Consider the following 18,203-nt stretch of genomic DNA (forward strand, 5'->3'; position numbering starts at 1 on the left):
TTTCTCAGGAGAGACTGAGAAAGTTATGTGGCCTGCTATTCCACAGGCACTATACTGCCTGCTTCAGAGTTAGCATCCATATTGCTTCCATATCCATTTTTGCCTGCTTTGGCCTTCCTGAACCTGACATTTTCACCTTGTAAAAATATGAAGATTTTTTGCAAACTTGTATCTATACTTAATTTTTTGGCGCAATGTAAGCTGGTTGAACTCCTTAGGGTGTTCAGTGAAAGCCGCTTCCTTGATCTTTCTTGGCTATTAAGTGAGGATTGACTGCTGGCACTTGCAAATCCTGTGCAGGTGCCCAAGGACTGCTTTGACCCCTTTGCCATAGCTCAAGCAATTTGTCCACTGTGAGTGCCACCCCTTTTCAAAATTGTCATATTTCAGGAGGGAAACCCACTTTAACCAGGAGTGGCTCACCTATTTTGCTCCTAAGTGTGCACCATTTTGTTTTGTTTGCCTGACACACAATCACATTGCTCCATATAAACTGCATATATGTGTCCTCAAGCATTCCACTAATACTTTTATGTAAATTTATATTTAGAAGGGCAATTATTTACTCCAAGATAAGCAGGATGAGCCTTGCATCTGGCTGTTGTCAAGTATGCTAGGAACAACCTCATTGAAAGATAATTACCCAGGAATACCTTCTTTTCCATACAGGCCAATGTCTAGCAATTGATCTGTTTATAACATTATTTATTGTGATTTTTAATATATTTCAGTCTTATTTAGTGTTCCATAGCATCAATGCTGTATGAAGTATATATTTCTGTAGTGATCTTTAAAAGTTGAACTTCAAATCTCATTAAAGGAGTTATCTGGCAAGTTCAGCTTCCTTTGGTGTCATTAATGCAAAAAATATTTCTATCATCTAATTCTTTATTGATTAAAATATTTACCAGTGTAGGCATTATTCCCCCTTAGATAAATGGTAGGCTGATTGGGTCACTGTTTCTTGATTCATCCTACTTGCTGTCTTTTAATGTTTTGCACTCTTTACAGCTGGAGTATCTGACTCTGAGGTGAATTTAAACTGAATGTCAACAAACTGAGGATTTCGTCAGTCAGTGGTTTCCGAACTTCTGTATGTAAGTTACAGATCCCTGACTGTCATAAATGACTGTCACTGAAAGATGTTGTTTTTTCTTCCAGTAGCTCAGTGTCTGAAAGGTACTTCTATGAAAATAGGAGGACATCAAGAAAAGGGAAAGAAAAGGTTGTGAAATACCTATTTTTCCACATCAGTTTTTGTAATCTTCATCTCTTAATATTTATCACATCAGTAGGATTTCTTTTGTTCCTACTGTGGCTTAAAAATTCTTGTTCATTGTCTTTAGCAATTCCAGATATTAATTTACTGAACTTTGGCTTTCCCTTATCAATTTTCTAAATTTTGTCCCTTATTATATCCTTTAGAGGAAGTTATTGGGTTTTTAGAGCCACCACAGTGTTCAGCACTAATGCCTCTTGTATCAAAAAACTGCAACCCAACACAGTATCATAAAAAGGGATGAAGACAGCTATTCTTGCAAATCAGTGAGGAAAGAGAAAAACTGGCTACAGTTGTATATATTAGTTATATAGTAATATTTGCTGTTATTATTATTATTATTATACATCATTTTTATTCCTAATGCTTCAGCCAGAGACAGTGAACTTTCTGAGACAGCAGATAGTCAGGAAAGCTGAACAAAACTACAGTTTCCATTCACCAGCATTCACACAATTTGCTTTGGTCAACATACCCTGCAATCCCTGGTTTACCCAAAAAATAGCTTGTATACAGAATCTGTGCCTAAAAATAAGTTAGCAAGAGAACTAAACAAAATAATAAAGAGACTCCAATTATATGTGTACATTTTTTTAAAAATTGCACAATATCCAGTAATAAGCACTTTTTCAAGCATGAACTACTCCATCATTAGATGTGTTGTGCACTGCTTCCTGTGTTGTTTATGCTTCTGTAGCATTACAGAGTCCTATTTGTGGACCCATTCTATTTAGGCATCAGCATTCTGCTGAACAATACCAGATTTTGTGGTCTTTCAAACCAGCTACTGGTTGGAGAAGAAGTAATGCAGAGTTGGGAGATTTTCTCAGTGTGGAAGAAATCAGGCTTTCTGGATTAGACTTGTGACAGCCATTCACATTTCTGTCTGTCATGAGGTAAACCTTAAACATTCACCTTTTAGTTCAATGCACTCCAAGGGGAATATTGTTTCATGAACTAGCTCCTTGGACAGCTGATGGTGTACTGGACTCAGGCTGGAAAACAACTGATTAGGCAACATTTCATAAAAGCTCCAGGGGACAGAGTTTATGAAATGAATCAGAACATATTAAAGAAATGCCTAGACTCTGCATCACTGTTTTAGGGTTTGGCTGCAAAAACCTTTGTAGCCTGACACAAGCTTGCTCTGCCCACACTCCAGGCAAGCACAAACTCTTTCCACTCTAGTCAAAAACAAGGAAACTTTGTTCTAGCAGCTGTGCAGCTGTCTTAGTGCTGCATGGGTCCAAGGTGGTTTCTCTTGCATCTCTCAACAGGACTTCCCAGCAAACGCTCAGCATCCCTTTAGCCACAGATTTCAGTTTGGAGCTGCCGTGGGTCCAGTTACTGCACTGAACAAGCAAATTATCACACAGCACCATACAAAAAGGTATTCTGCATACTCTTGTGTGCACAAGAGATGGGCAAAAATGACTTAAAAATCCATTGTGTAAGACCTCTCAGCAAAAAATATTGCTGTACAATTCATAAGAAAAAAATCTTGTTTCTAGAATTTGTTGTAGTTAGACAAAAACAGGCCAAAATCTTCTAATCTGGAGGTGACTTCTCCAGGAAAGATGCAAAAATATCTAGTCTAGCAGTTTTTCAAGGGCAGAATAGTGTTCTTCCCAAGAAAAACAACTGGTAAAGCCACAGGTACCAGCCCCATGCTGGGACTGTGCCAGACTGCAGTTGTTGTACACTCTGAATGAATGATGCCAGTGCTGTATTAATTTGGCTTGTACAAGAAGATGTTCTGTTTATTTTCATAAATATATATAATTATATAGTCTATCTTCTATGTTACACATATATATTGACTTTGCAGCAGTTATTGTCAGTGTGCAACAGTACTGAATTTAGCTCTTCATTGGTGCTCTGTGCAAATTGGAGTATAGCTGTTGAAGCAAGATGCACAGAAATTGGAAGAATCCCAAAGAAGATGAGAGGAAGCTGAATAATTTCAGGCAGTCACATTCAGAAAAGTCTGATTTGCACTAGGATTAGAGTCTTCAAATACACAAAAGGTCTCCAGTAAAGAAGAGAATAACCTGCTCTCCTAATCCACTAGTCAGAAGCTTATTCAGACATTAGAAAAACTTCCTGACAGTCATGACAGTGAAGCACCCAACTGGATCACTAGGAGTAGTTGCCAGATCTGTGTCACTAAAAGTTTGAGAGAAGCAGATAAAAAATATTTCTCAGGACGGGGCATGATCCTGCTTTGGTGCAGTGCTATGGACTTGAAGACTTCCCAGGGTACCTTCCAGGCCAGTTTTCTCTGTTTTCAGTATTACAACCTGAATGTGAAGGGCTCACTCTCCATAAAAATAGAAAGAATTCTTCTTCTAAAGGCCCAAAGAGCAGTGTGTTAGCAAGCTCCAGCTTGTAAGTGCTGAAAGCTACAGAATAAGGGCTAGTGCTAGCAGATTTGTGTGGGTTAAATGAAAGTGTCTGGAGGAATTAGCTGCTGCCCACTCCTGGTTCTCAACCATCACCCGTGTGCTGGAAATGCAACTGCAGACATGATAAAGAAGCAATTATCCCAACAAAATCAGTTATTACCAGTGATTCATATGGTAATGATGGTGGTGAGGATGATGATGGTACTGCTGAACTGTAGTGAGGATGATAATAACCAGTGTTTTAGGGGATGGATTACAGGTTTAATCAAAATGAATAGTTTATCACAGATAATGAATTTTATGGGGGAATATGGTCCTAGAAAAATGCCTTATTCTGAATGCCTGAAAATTGCATTGATTTAAGTAGTGGGCTACCATATTTCCACTATTCATTTAGCAGAAGAGAGAATGTAGCATTTTCATGTAGATATTCTTTTCCATCCTTAAAATATGGATATTAATGTCATGACCATGGCAAGGAGAACTGCTGCAGAGCTCCACATCTTTATTGGCATCACTTGTATAAGCTCTAAAATTTTACTTGAGTCCCATTATTTGTTTTGTCCCTGACATCAAAAGAAAAAAACTATAGATGTGCTAACATAAAACTAAAATTTGTGAGCATCTTGTGAGTTTCATAATCAACAGTTCAGGAGACTATTAAGACTCCTATTATTACAGTGGGACTTAAGCACAGATGAGAGGGAAGTTCTCTCTGACAAAGAATAAATGGAGAAGGTCCCGAATGGTATTATCACAAAAGAATTTGTTAACCATATTCATTTCCCAGCATATGTTTTTTTTTCAAACAAGAAACAGGTTAGAAGCTTCATTTATATGTTGTAGGAGGAGACTAAGGAACAAAAATGAGAGAGAATGGGGTGATGAAATTAAAGAGTTGTCCATATTTTAAAAATGGACAGAGACATTTCAGATCCAAGAGAGTTGCTTTATTCACCAGAAGAAGCAAGTCTGGGGTACTAGCATATCTCCTGTCCCATTCATTTAACTTCTCCTTCTGTAGTTTGCATGTTGAAGTCTCTGTAAGACTGATTCTTGTTCATGATTTTTTGCTACCATTGTTGATTTCAACCTATGCTGTGCTTTACTTCACCAAGTACCCTCCAAAATCAAACAAGCTGCAGAAATGCTGAAATCAATACATGCCTCTTGAAGGATAGATCTTTTGTAACACAAATGGGAGAATGACTAATAGATTACTGAAGCCTTAACAAAACCTCAACAGATCCCCATATGGTGCATTGCAATTAAAAAAGTAGAGGATGGATTTCTAATTTTTTGGATGGAGAAAATAAAAAGAAAGCATTTTGGACAAGAAAATGAGTGAGATGGAGACAGAAGTGATGTGTGACCATACACCAGATAGAAACCCTTCTTTCTGAGCCTTTCATCTCCGGGTCACTGATTCCAATCGAGCCCAGGTCGATAGCGAACAAAAATCATTTTAATCTGATGGCTGTTTGCTGACCTATGTGAAATGAACTGGTTGTGTCAGTCCACTTCCCAGCTGACAGCTCTCCCCATCATCAAGGCCATTGCTACAGGTGGCAGTAATTGGTGCTTTTTTGAGGCCAGCTCAGCTAAAAGGCTGAAGAATGGAAAAATCAGTAGGGCTGAACCACCTCCTCCTCCTCTTGTTCAGCTGCTCCCTCCAGGTGAGTGCTGGGGGAAGCTGGCACTGCTGTTGCCTGCACCACGTCTGCTCTTTGAGCCAACAAAAGACTTCAGGGCAAAGGGGAGTCCTCTGAAGTGGTAAAGACCTCTTGTCAACACAGATCTTGGGAAGGCTGAGGGGTAGTAAGGCCCCAGGCCGGCAGTGCTCTGCCAGTGGATACCATTGTTTGTTGGTGGCCCCAGGAGAGTGTTGGTGTGAGCATGTGGCTCTGAAAGGACCCATCAGGCTATCAAGCCCAGTCCCTGGAGCCTAAGGGTCTATAGTTAAAATTCTGCCTGCAAAACAGGACCAAGGCCTAAGCCTTAACTAAAATCAGAAACTTAACTTAAATCAGTACTGATGTCAGTGGAGGGACATTGGGACTCACATGCAGGTTGTCCAAAGAACTTTAATAAGCTTATGTGAGGGGGAACCTGACAAAGTGAGCTCAGTCTAAGATGTTGAAATAATACAGGAAGAAATAAAAGGTGAACTTTGAGAGCTTAATAAAAAATAATGCCCCGGAGAGGACACCTTTAATCTTTGATTTGATCAGTGTTTCTCTGAGCAGCTGATACCTCCCCTGTTGTGAGAAGATAAAGTATTAGGAAGAGGATATTTTGAGGAGGACTTCCAATTACACTGTAAGCCACAGCCACCTACCTTGTGTCCCTCAGATGCCTCCTGGGAATGTTGAGTTTGCCATGGCACATAAGAGATGCCAGAATGGTCTGGCTAATGGGAGCACCAACAGGTCCTCCAAAGCCTGCCCACATGGTGCTGGCCAGTGATGTTTTCCACGAGGTAAATCTGTGCCTCCCCCACTGCAGACAAGAAGAAAAGCAGTGTGAAGGGTGTCAGAACTGCCAGCAAAGCTGTTAAACCAAACCTCAAAAAGTGGAAAATGCACCTTGTGTCTGCTTTCCCTTTCAGGGACACATCCAGAAGTATTAAGAGGGCGAGTTCCCATCAGGCAGTCTCCAAGTAGAAGGATCCATGCTGCTTGTGGATTATCTGATATCTGAACGAGCACTCCACAAGACGATTGTGTGCTAGTGCAGCTGTGAGACATGAATGCATGTGACATAGACAAGGAATGAAAGAGGCCTTAAAAAATTAGGAGGAATCTGTCTTTTGCACATTGTGCCTTGTGCAAGTCTTTAGCATACGTGCTCCTCTCACATTTACACAAATGTCCTTTTCAGCACCTACACCAAGCACCACTGGTAATTGGCAGACTAGGTACTAAGGACAGCAGCACCTCAATTCTCAAAGTAGACTCAAAAAAAGACGTGGTTGTCCCTCATGTGGTGCCCTCCTGAGATCCCACAATTCCCTTTCCATCATCAGATGGACTGTGGCTAGAGGCAATCCATGTGGAAGGCTGGAAGTGGTCCTCACTGGCATATATAATCTCTACTGTATTTCTCTAGAGCTGGAGAGAAATAAGTGATATATCTGCATGGAAGATATTCCTTTTCAGTGGTGATCCCCCAGTTTGATTTCTGTCAAGAAAACTCCTGGAAACTTTGAGCAGCTTCAGTCTGGACACTAATGAACATGGTCCACAAGTGAAGCTGTCCATGCACACAGAATTCCTTTGTAACTTCAGACTTTGTAGCAGTCTGAAGAGTGGGAATTCTCAGAGTGTTCCCAAAATCTAAAAGAAAGCTGTTGCTTGCTTGCCAGCTGAAAGTATTCAGAAGGTCATAGGAAGAGGTAATGGTTTTGTAGGCATTGGTCCTACCTGAGCCTGAGTTCATCTCTAGGAGGATGAAGAGCAAGCACTTAGAGGACTGCAAGTCAGAGGTCCCTGTGATGACAACTGAGCTATCTGGGCTTTGACTGAAGTATTTTACTTTCTAGGATCCTTTCTCTGTTCAAATGAAATTAAGCTTACTTTGCTCAGAGGCTTACCAGTAGGGTAGGGGCAAGATTAATTTTGCTGCCATGGATGAAGAGTTGGAATGAATATCCTGCCATGGTCAAGGAAGTTAAATGGCAGAGCCAGGATGTAGAGTGTGTGGGATGAGCCCATCTCCACAGTATGCTGTGGGATATAAGGTCTGTAATTCACCAAAGGGTGAGTATTTATATTAAGAGGAATGTCATTCAGATATCATAAATGGATAAACTAAAACATGCATTGTGTGTTATTTGCTAGTCTTCATCTCTTAGACTATAAACCATAAAAAAAAGTTTAGAGGCAGATGGAAGTATCATCTAGAGATGAACTGCACCTCCGAGGTTTCTGACATTCCTCTGAATAATTTGATCTATTCATAACTTAAATCAGTACTGGAATAAATAGGCTGTGAATGGCAGAATGCTGTTTCAGGTGGAAACAGAGAAATTTCCACAGTGGCTCAAACCTCTGGTCCATTTAATTCAGTATCCTAGTGGAGTCACCAGCACATGCTTCTTCAGATGTTACGTGCCTGTAATAGACTGTTCTCTGAACATACACCTGTTTTGGCAGTTTATATCTAAATATTACAATATTGTCAGCTCTTCAGAATTTGGGTGAGCCTCAGTGAATATTCATAACTTGTAAGCTAGGGGGTTTAGGGCACTGGAGTTTTACGGTAATTGGGCATTACACGAGACCACCTACTTCATTAAAACAAAATGAAAGACAGAGTCAAAGCCAGGCTGCAAAGGTAAACAGTGCATGAATTCACTGCCTCCATATTTAAAGCCTTCAAAGCCTTTCAGTTAAAATCCTTTTCCGCTCTGGATCTCAGCATGAGTCTGGCTGCAGGGAGGTTTTGTGTGGTGGCCTGTCAGCTTCCATCTCCAACACAGTGAAATTCAACTAATTGTAAGTGCACATTGCTTCAGGCATACACTGCACACTGCCACTCGGGCCATGCACACGCGCTGTGACCCCATCCACCTACTGCAGAATGTGGTATTCTCTCCCCACACACACACACACTTCTCTTTTTTGTTACTTGCAATCACTGAAAAGATGACAGGCCAGAGCAAGGAGCAGAGATCCCTGTTGTGTTTCTGCAAAAACCAGTATGGAGGGATTTAAACACACAACTACATATGTGCCAAGAATTGCAGCAATCTTTGGATTGTGCCTCCATTAATGAAAATGGGTTGGCCAGAGAGCACAGTGTGAAGCTGTGCCTGCCTGTGGGCTTTGATCTTACCTGCTGAAGCTGACCTCACTGCCATGTCAGGCTCTGCAGTGCAGCTGAGGATCAGAACGCATCAAGAGAAAAAGAGGAATAGAAAAATCAGAAATACCTCACAGTTGAAAACCCTCTGTGACCCAAAATAGCCTCTCTTAGTGCTAATTCTGAGCTGCTTGTAAAGTTCTGCAAGGTTCATAGGAATAGTGCAGTCACAGATTACTCGTGAACTGTCCCCAGCAGGCTTTTTTTCAGCACATTCTAATTCCTCAGAATTTTCCATCTGAACTTCACAGAAGTTGTCTATGTTTGTTTTCTATTTCTAGTTTGGACAGACCAGTCTTTAGTTCTGTCAAAGCAGGATTTCTTCTCTCTCTCCTTAAACAAGAATATTTTTCAGCTATTTAATTTGGCTAATCAGCTTGACCATCACAGGTTATGAGTGATGAACTGCTTGCACGAATGCCATTATCTTCAACTGGACTCTCTTCTGGGGGGCACAGTGTAGGACTACATTTGCCTTCCTCCCCACTAAATTTCCTAATTCTTCAGCTGAGAGGATCATTCGCATCATTGCTGCTGCTGCTGCCAGTTTATCAGCAAACTACAATGTCTGAAAACCATACATTTTATCCTCATATGTTCACATTTTGTCTTTCTTTGTGTGCCCAGGGAGTTAAGCAATCACCGACTCTACCCCACCTAGCATCCTTTGTACAGTCCTCCATGTCTTGAGGCGCATTAGGATCCAGATACACTGTGAGGCCAGCCCTGTTAGGGTTCTCAGGCAGAACACAGATGTCTCCAAAGTTCAGTGAGCTCAGCCTGGAGGCAAGTGCTTGTCCATAGAATCATAAAGCTCCTGTAGCAATAAGGGAATTTTAGGGAGCAATGTGATCCAAATCTCAGAAGCTGAATCGTACCAAGATTCTCCCCAGCAAAGGGGAACTGGGCGTCTGAATCAATCTCTTCGTGCCTCAGTTTTGTTTTGCTCCTGCATAAGGTTCTGGAAGGGGTAATTTCAATCCCACCCTATGCCTTTATTGTGTGTTAGTACCTGATCCTTCACTGCTGACTCAAGGTGCTACAGTTGAATGAATCATGTAAGTAAGATTAATACTTGGTTATTTGTTATCACAACTTTCAGACTGATCCTCATAAAGTTAAGCTCAGTTCTGAGCAACTTTCCTGATGTGACTAGCTTTTATTTTTTCTGTTACTCTACTGCAGAAATGTTTTTTATCAGTCAGATCATCTGATAGTTCTGCTCTCATATTCGACCTGTGGTACTCTGTAATTCAATGCTGCTTCAGTGACAAAAGCATTGAAAATCAACCACATAAGATCAACAATTTAAATAAATATAACTGCTCTGAAAGAACCCGTAATCCAAAAGGCTGTCACTGCTGCTCACCATTGAACCTCACCACTTCTGCTCACCTAATTATGCAACACTTTTCTTCCCAAGCCATTGCACCTGAAGTGCTGCTTATACTGTACTTGGAGTGCTCTGAAGGGCTATTTGCCATCTTTGTGAGGCTGCTACTTCCTGACAGAAGTGATCCCATTGCTATTTCTACTTTGTTTTGGGGGGAATAACTGAAGTGCTAATGTTCAGAGGCGCTTCTACACTACAAGAAGTACAAGTGCAACAATTCCTTTTTTGGAGATAGGAAATTGGAGCATAGCAGTTAGCCCAATATCTTGTCCTCAATTCAGTGTGAGAACTATGATCCAGAAGTACTAGACCTCTCTCCTGACTTTGAGAACAGCTTTGTCCAAAAATACAATCTAGTCATGGGAGCTCTGAGGAAGATAATAGCTGCCACTAGCTCAGCCAGAAATTCATTGAAGATAAGACAGTCTCAAAAATATTTGAAGGAACAGTTCAATTTCATTAAATAAATTTTAAAATCTCTGAGAAGTTCATAGAAAGAAACAGAATATGGTGATATGTGTGGTGTATGTGTGCATGTATGTCAGAGTTACAGATAAAGATACACATGTGTAGAAAAAAAAAAATATATATAGTCTCTCCCTAACTATTCTCACTAGTTTTATGACTTCATTTCTTTATTTCTAGGTGCTTGATAAATTAATTTAAAAGAAATAAATAATTCTAAGTATTAGAGTCAAGAATTACTTTTCTTGAACCATTTGATGTTGATATGAAATATATTGGATTTTTCTGACAGAGCAAAGACAGTCTCTGAACATATGGACAGAATGAACTAGTGTACCAGTGAATTCTTGTTTTCAAGGGCTTAAATACTAGGAACCTATAGATTTTTACTGATACTCTGCAAGACATGCATTCCATGCACAAGGCTTCACAAGGTAAAAAGTGGCACCACAGCAAACTGGAGACACAAGTATTCCTCTTCTCACTTAGCCTGAAATGTCTCACCCATTTAAGCTCACGTTTCCAAGAAAAGATTACAATTAGGAAGAAGCAGATTAGGTAGAATTGAGTGGCTCGTCTGATCTTCACATGTGTTCTGATAGGTTTTGTGTTTCTGGAGGTAGCTATCCAAGAGAGGGCTCCCTCCTTTTAAAGGAGACTCCAGGTCTGTCATAACAAATGGGTTCTGTCAGAACACCTCACCCACCTTGTGGACAGAAAGCTAGTTTCTAACACCAAAGTGTAGAGGGAAATGGAGGAAGCAGAGCTCAAAAGAATGACGAAGATAAATCCTGTGTCCTCACATGCCCTTCTTTACACAGGTTCTCAAGAAGAGCCAGACCCACTGTTTCCACAAATTTCTCAGAGCCCTGACTCTTGTCTCCTGCCTTAACATTGTTTTTTTTGCAAAAGGCTATTAAATTTTTCCAACCAGGAAACTCTCGATGGACATCTTCTGGCTCAACTTGCAGAGCAAATTGAACTTTAAATTCACAGATCATCTGCCTATTGTCAAATTCGGATTCTTCCTTGAGCATTCTAGATATGAAAGCAAAGCATTTTCTCACAACAGGATAAATTCACTTGCCTGTTCTCCCCTGCAATTGCCCTATGGTTTCTCTGAGAAGCCAGAAATGACTAGAGTTATTGCTAATATGAGTGATTTTTGCCATGTTGACAGTGTATCATAGTCATTAACAATCAAACACTGAATTTCCCCTGTTGTATCTTTTTCTTGCAGCTAAAGACATTTTTCATCTCTCTCTTTCTTGTCATGCTTCTTCTAAGATATCCATAGGGTGCAAAACTCATGATTAGCCTTCCACACTTCTAATCTTGATAAGCAATATTTTTAAAGAGTTACTGAGAAGTCAGGAGGAGCTGGTTTGAGGTGAAGCAGAAAATCATTAACCTTCAGCTAGTCAATAATTCCCAGGAAATGTCCACTGTGCAGACATTACTGCTCTGATGATGAAAAGTGTTATATAAAAACAGACTATAATTATGAGGTGGGAAGCAGAGGAAAAAGTTGTTTTTCTGAGAGTACGTGCCCTCCAAATTTTATTTGATTTTGATTTCCTTTTCCTAACAGTATTAAACGTAAGCAGAATGAGCAGTGGGTTGCTTTAAACCATTGCTTCCCTCATATGTAAGCCAGTTTGTACAGACAAGTGGGGAGATTTGGGCATTTGGGGTTTGGGGGTGGTTTTTTTGGGAGGGATTGATTTTTTTGTTGGTTTTGTTTTGTTTGGGAGGGGTTTTTTGGGGTTGGTTTTTTTGTGCGTTTGGGTTTTTTTGTAGGTTTTTTTTTTCTTGTTGGTTTTTTTTTTTTTGTTGCTCTGAATACTGTTTATTTAAGTGATTGTTGGCTCTTTTCCTGTCCTTTGTTGACCCCAGGAAACAACTTTTTTTTTATGCGTTTCCATTCTGGGATTTCTATTATCTACTGACTTGTGCTGGGTGTACCTCAGTGAACAGGCCCAAAAGAGAAGGAGAGAACTGAGGTTCCTATTGAACTGAAGCCAACTTGTCCTTCGGTTTGAGGCCCAAGAAAACCATCACTTGAATCAAAGCACTTTAGAAGGTAGTTTACAAGTCTGCTTCCCAAGAAGAAACCAGGATGCAGTGTTATCACCTTCATGAAGGTAAAAGAGGTGGTTTTACAATTTAGTGGAGAGAAGCCATGCTGTTAATTAGTCACATTTATTTGACAAAAAAGTGGGGGAGGGTGAAAAGGGGAAAGGAAGTTGGGAAAGAAAAACAGAACAGAAAGGAAAAAAATCTATGATGAGGTGTTTGGCAGGATGAAGGAACAAAAGGAAGGTTTTCTGCCTGTCTCCTGATATTTTCCAACTCAGCAAAAAAATCCATTGTGTAGCTTAAGGGGAAAAAAAAGTTAAAGTTGAAAGCTTAGTGTGTGAAAGCAACTGCTCAACCATTGTGTAATATGGGCTAATGTAATGTCACTGTTTCCCCATGATGTAAGTTGCAATTTTTGTTCCAGTTGCTGTGGTCAATGTTATCGCTTTCATTTTCAAAAGGGGGCAAGGAGGTGCATGGAGATGGTATTTCTCTTTACCCCCCACCACCCCTTCCCCACTCCCAAACAAATACTTCTGTTAGGACATATCAGTGCTGACCAGATGTCACTGATTTTCTTTTTTTTTTTTTTTTTTTTTCTTTTTTTGCATGTGTCCCTTAACAGCTGGCAAGAATATCAGCTCAAATTATTCACCACAAGCACACTCTTTCTGTTTGTCTCCAGATAAAGGGATTTGAAATTCTGGTTGTCAGAGAGGGATGCTGAAAACTGTGGAATGGATTTCTTTGGGGAGAGGGAATACTTCTTGAAGAACTTTAAACCAGTTGGGGATGGTCATGACTAGAATGCACATCCAAAGACATCCCTTAGGGTTGGCACTTCATGTTTTTGGAAACTGTTTTAAGCCCAGGATGTTTTCTTGGAACCACTGTGAAGTGTGCATAGCAATCAGTAATTCTAAATGTAGAGACTCTTCTTGTTTTGGTCATGTCAGCTAAAAAAAAAATCTTGGATGTGGTTCCAGGTGAGAAATGCTGTGGGTGGATGGCAAATAGACACCACGGTGAAAGATGTTCTAGAATTGCTTGGCACCATATCCATGTGTCTTTGCTCCATCAACCTGCAATCTCTACATTTTGCAAATGGGCTGAGGGCAGTGCTGGGTTTGCAGTGGGACCAAACACAGCCCTGGTGTCACAGCACCTGGGATATGGCAGTGGGGACGTAGCAGGTGGCATTACACCTGGAACCATATTCAGTGGGTGCCATGGTGCACAGCACACAGCAGGGGCTGATTTATCCTCGTAGATAATGAGCTACTGGCCCTTGTCATCCATGTCATTACCTTCTGCCTAGCCATAACCTTCTCCTTCTCCCCTAATATTTACAGTTCTGTCTGCTTTTCTCTTCAGAACTGTCACAACTAACTGGTGTTGTATAGAATAGTGCAGCGTTCTCCCCAGTTATGGCTCTGTTGCAAAAAAAAGTGTGTTTTCCTTATGTGAGCAAAGATAATCAAGTGGGTCTGTATATGGAAGTCATGGCTTGACAGCATTTTTAATGTTATCTTCAGATGGGTGAAAAAACAAGATCAGATGAAGATAACTCGGAGTTTCTGCCTGCTCATACACAGTCAGGATACAAATCAAAACTTTAGCTCTGTCTCTAAATGGAAAAAAATCATTGTGTTTATTTCATACTGCATCTTGTCTTTGGTGATGTTTTTAAATAACCACTTTAAAAGAAAGAGAAAAGTAATTTTAATGAACAGTAAGCAGAGAAACTCACCTAAGAGTATGTAACATATGACATAGCCCAGGTATGGTATAGTTAAGCTTCACCATATTAAGGCTTGTATTCTATTACTTATTGTCTCTGCTGTTGCCTCACGGTTCATAAGAATAGAATGCTTTTCTAAAGCATGCTAAGCTCTTGAAATTGTTGTCGTTCATATTTACCTACACTTTAGTGAGGAAACTCTAACATTTTGACATAGAAGCCTTTCCATATGCCCCACCACCTCCACCAGTCTGTGAAATCCATCCAGTTATGAGGCCACCTGCTTTGAAATGCAGACATGGGAATGGACAGTGGATTCTGTCCATTTTAGGATGCAGGGAGATGGGGCTGTAGGCCACTGGAAAGGCAGTCTTGAGTGACCTAGATTTCTGTAAGAAATTCTGCCTCCATCTGAGCAAATACCAGCCTTGCCATTGACTTCAAAGGGGCCAGGATACAAGCCCCTGTGCCATCTTTGCTAAAACTGAGATATTTCTGAAGTGCTTTTATATACATATAAAATAAAATTATTAAATAAGAATTAATTCTAATTATTACTGTATTTTCCGTATTATTTTCCATCACCCTGTTTTGTTTGTTTCCCTGATGGCCCTTAGGCACAGAGCAGATGTTTTCACTGAGCTGTCCTCAGTGACTTTTAAATTACTTCATCATTGAGAAATGGCAACAGTGGCAGCCTTTCTTGTGGCATTCAATCTCATCATCCTTCATATGCTTACAAAAAAAACAGCTTCAGGGCCAAATACAACCAGCATTGGAACCACCATCTCCAGATACCTCAGGTGAAAAGAAAGAGGGGCATGGAGAGGTAAAGCGGAGGAGAGAAAGGGGAGGAGAGAGAGGGGGAAACACAGAGTGAAACACAGAGTGAGAGAAAATAAAAAGGAAATTAGCAGAAAAAAAGAAATTAAAGAAAGCAAGTAATTTGTGTAATTGAGAAGCATTATGGTTTGAATCCTCCTGAATTATTGATGGCTTGAAATTCAAATATTAATTTAGATTAAACCTTGAATCTGTTTAGCCTTAGAAATAATTGGGGAGCACATTATTAGAAAAAGGAAAAAAAAACATTCCTCCAATGTCTTACAATGGAGTATTACTGAAAACTTCTGATTCCCCCAACAGAAAACCTATTTTAAAAAAGACAAGTCATTAATCAGTAACAGCTGCTCCCAGCACCTGTTATTTATTCCTGTCATTAACACTTCCTTCAGCATTTCTGACAGAAATGAGTATCTTTTCTAAGTGATAGAAAAGTGATCTTTGGAACATCCCCAGAATTCAGTGGCTACATTTGATCTACAACGTGTGTTTACATCTTAGCGCAGCTTTTCTTTTTCACTTGAGGGCTCCTTCTCTTTTTAAAACGTAGATTCTAAAAGCACTGAATATACCATACCTTTTGTTGAATATTTGTGGAGCCTCTAATTTTTACAGTGCCATGGTTAACTGGTCACAGAGGCGGGGGCACACAGTGCCTGTGGGGTGTGTACAAGTGCCAAAGTATTCCCAACCAATGTGGCCCCCCCCAGTGCCTAATTCTCATTGAGGTAAATGGAAATGCAGAGTATACAAGCTGGGCTTTCAGTGATACAGGTGTTGCACTGTTCCTGTATCAATTTTGCCTTCTGTCAGAGCCTCCCTGCTCAGATCAAGCGTAGCCAGGGTACTCCACAGAGCTGCAGAAGAGGTTCCTCAGCTGGCTTTCCCCACCCTGACACTGTTTAGAGGAGCAGGGTTCCCCAGGCAAAACCATGTCCTGTCTTACCTCTTCCTGCAAACAACCCTCGGCTGCCTCCTGCCCTTTCTCTTCCCAATGCAGGAGGCATCTAAACCAGGAGAAAACATAAAATCAAACAGCAACCAGCATTGTTTAGAGACACTTTCCTTTATGTCCATTACCTGTAGACTTCCAGCAGCAAAACTAATTTGGGACAGCTGCATTCCACAATACTCCTGTGCATGTTCAGAGGTAAGGCCTAAAAGGCAAGCATGATTTGAAAACCTTATTGTAAACAGTAATTTATAGTATAAAATAACATATAAAAGATGTGTTGATGTGGCATTTGGGGACATAGTTTAGTGGCATATTTGGCAGTGCTGGGTTAACAGTTGGACTTGATATTAAGGCTCTTTTCCGATCTAAATTACTCTATGATTCTCTGTTTCTGTGCGTAGTTAAACACAGCACCAGTAAAGAAATGTAAGCATACGTGTAATGCTGCTGCTTTTTGTCACCATTTTCTTTTTCTAGGTCTCTGTTTTTGCTTAATAAATATCTATGAAATCTGTTTCATGCTTGTTCATAGTTAAAACATTGAGATTTGTAGTGGTTTCCTACCACCTTTAGATAATGCTTTTCATCTGAAAGCCACTGTTTTCATTTCAGACTGTTGAAGTTGTGACATTTCTGTTAGTCTTGGGGTTTATAATGTTGTTTTAGTAAAAAGTAATCCATGGGGCTGGATTTAGGAGAACATTGTTTCTTTAATACACATAGATAAAGAAAGTAGTGTATTGTATTTATCAAAAGGAAATGTCAGCAGAACTTTATAGTCTGGTAATTAGATAACGCAGATAAGTTCGCTGAGTTTGTGTGCTCACAACTGCCATTCCAGATAACACTTCCTGAAGTCAATTAGAAGAACTTACACAACATCATACATTTTTCACGGTTCCTTTCTTTAAATTGATACAGAAAGCAAGAGAGAAAGAAAGAAAATTAAGATACAGGCTAAGACAAGCAGGACATGTAGTTTACTCTGAACAATCCTGCTTGCTTTGAGTGAGAGTAACGGGCATCCAACTTTTCCAAAGACGCCCACAGTCACAGAAGCAGCAGCTGTGCCAAACCATCACCACTGCAGGGCCCTGCAGAATTCCAGAGCCCTTTGATTCATGCTAAGGTAAAACCAGACTGAAGTGAGAGTTACATTTACATTTTTCAGACAGGTGGCCTTGGTAAAGACCCGTTTGCATGTATGGAAAACCTTGTAAAGTAAAATCTCTTAGTGCCTTAAAAAGGAAAGCACACAACTAACAGCCAAATTATCTTGGTTGCAGAACTTGGATCATGCAGAAGGCCTGATTCTCCTCCATACAATTTTTATTTTAAATGTCGATGAGTGTCATGGTTTGACATAGCTCGGTTTTTAGTTAAAGTATTTTCACTCTGTGGCTGTTGAAAACTTTCTGAATTGTTCAGACTAATGGTAAATGACTATGGTAAAGTTCATACCTCATTACACTTTTTGCCTCATGTAATTAGTTGTTCTTGAGAATACCAGTTTTTTCCTCATCCAGGCTACCATTAAAAGTATTTTCTGATATCTGGCCAAAAATGCAGTTTGCTTATACTAAGTACAACCCTCCTCAGGACACTGAATTGCTACTTAGGGCCAGAAAATGGGATAAGGGGGAGAACTTATCTTTAAAAATGCTCACATTCTACAGCAAAATCAAAAGTAAAATATACAATGTTTTAATGAGACAAAATTCCCAGATGAGTTCTATTTTTATGGGGGGAAAAAAAAAAAAAAGAGAAGAAAAAGGAAGTTTCCAGATAATTTGTTGTTTGCTGGGAAACACTTGTCATTTTGCTATCTTGCTTCACAAAGAAAATGAAACTCATAAGATGTTTTCAAGAGGGTATTTCAGTTTACCGTTGTTGAAAAACAGTTTCCCCACTGAAAATCTCCGTTGTAAAAGCATTGACTTGCAAGTGTTATGGAAAAACACGGTTTTCTGGTAGGTAAAAATTCTGATTAGAAATGACCATCAGCTGCCTCCAACATGAATGTCTTGGCAATGTGGGGAGCAGAAATGTCTCTGCAGCACATCCTTGCTGCAATAAGGGCTGGTCAGATTTGTCTATCTGCTGGACTTTCCCACAGAAAAGTGCTGTCGTCACAAAGTTACAGTTTCATGTTATGAAAAACACCGGTCAGCCCAGTTCTG

Source organism: Pseudopodoces humilis, chromosome 3 (genome assembly GCF_049639895.1).
Source record: "Pseudopodoces humilis isolate 2021_Gansu_Grassland_sample_001 chromosome 3, ASM4963989v1, whole genome shotgun sequence".
Classification (NCBI taxonomy): Eukaryota; Metazoa; Chordata; class Aves; order Passeriformes; family Paridae; genus Pseudopodoces; species Pseudopodoces humilis.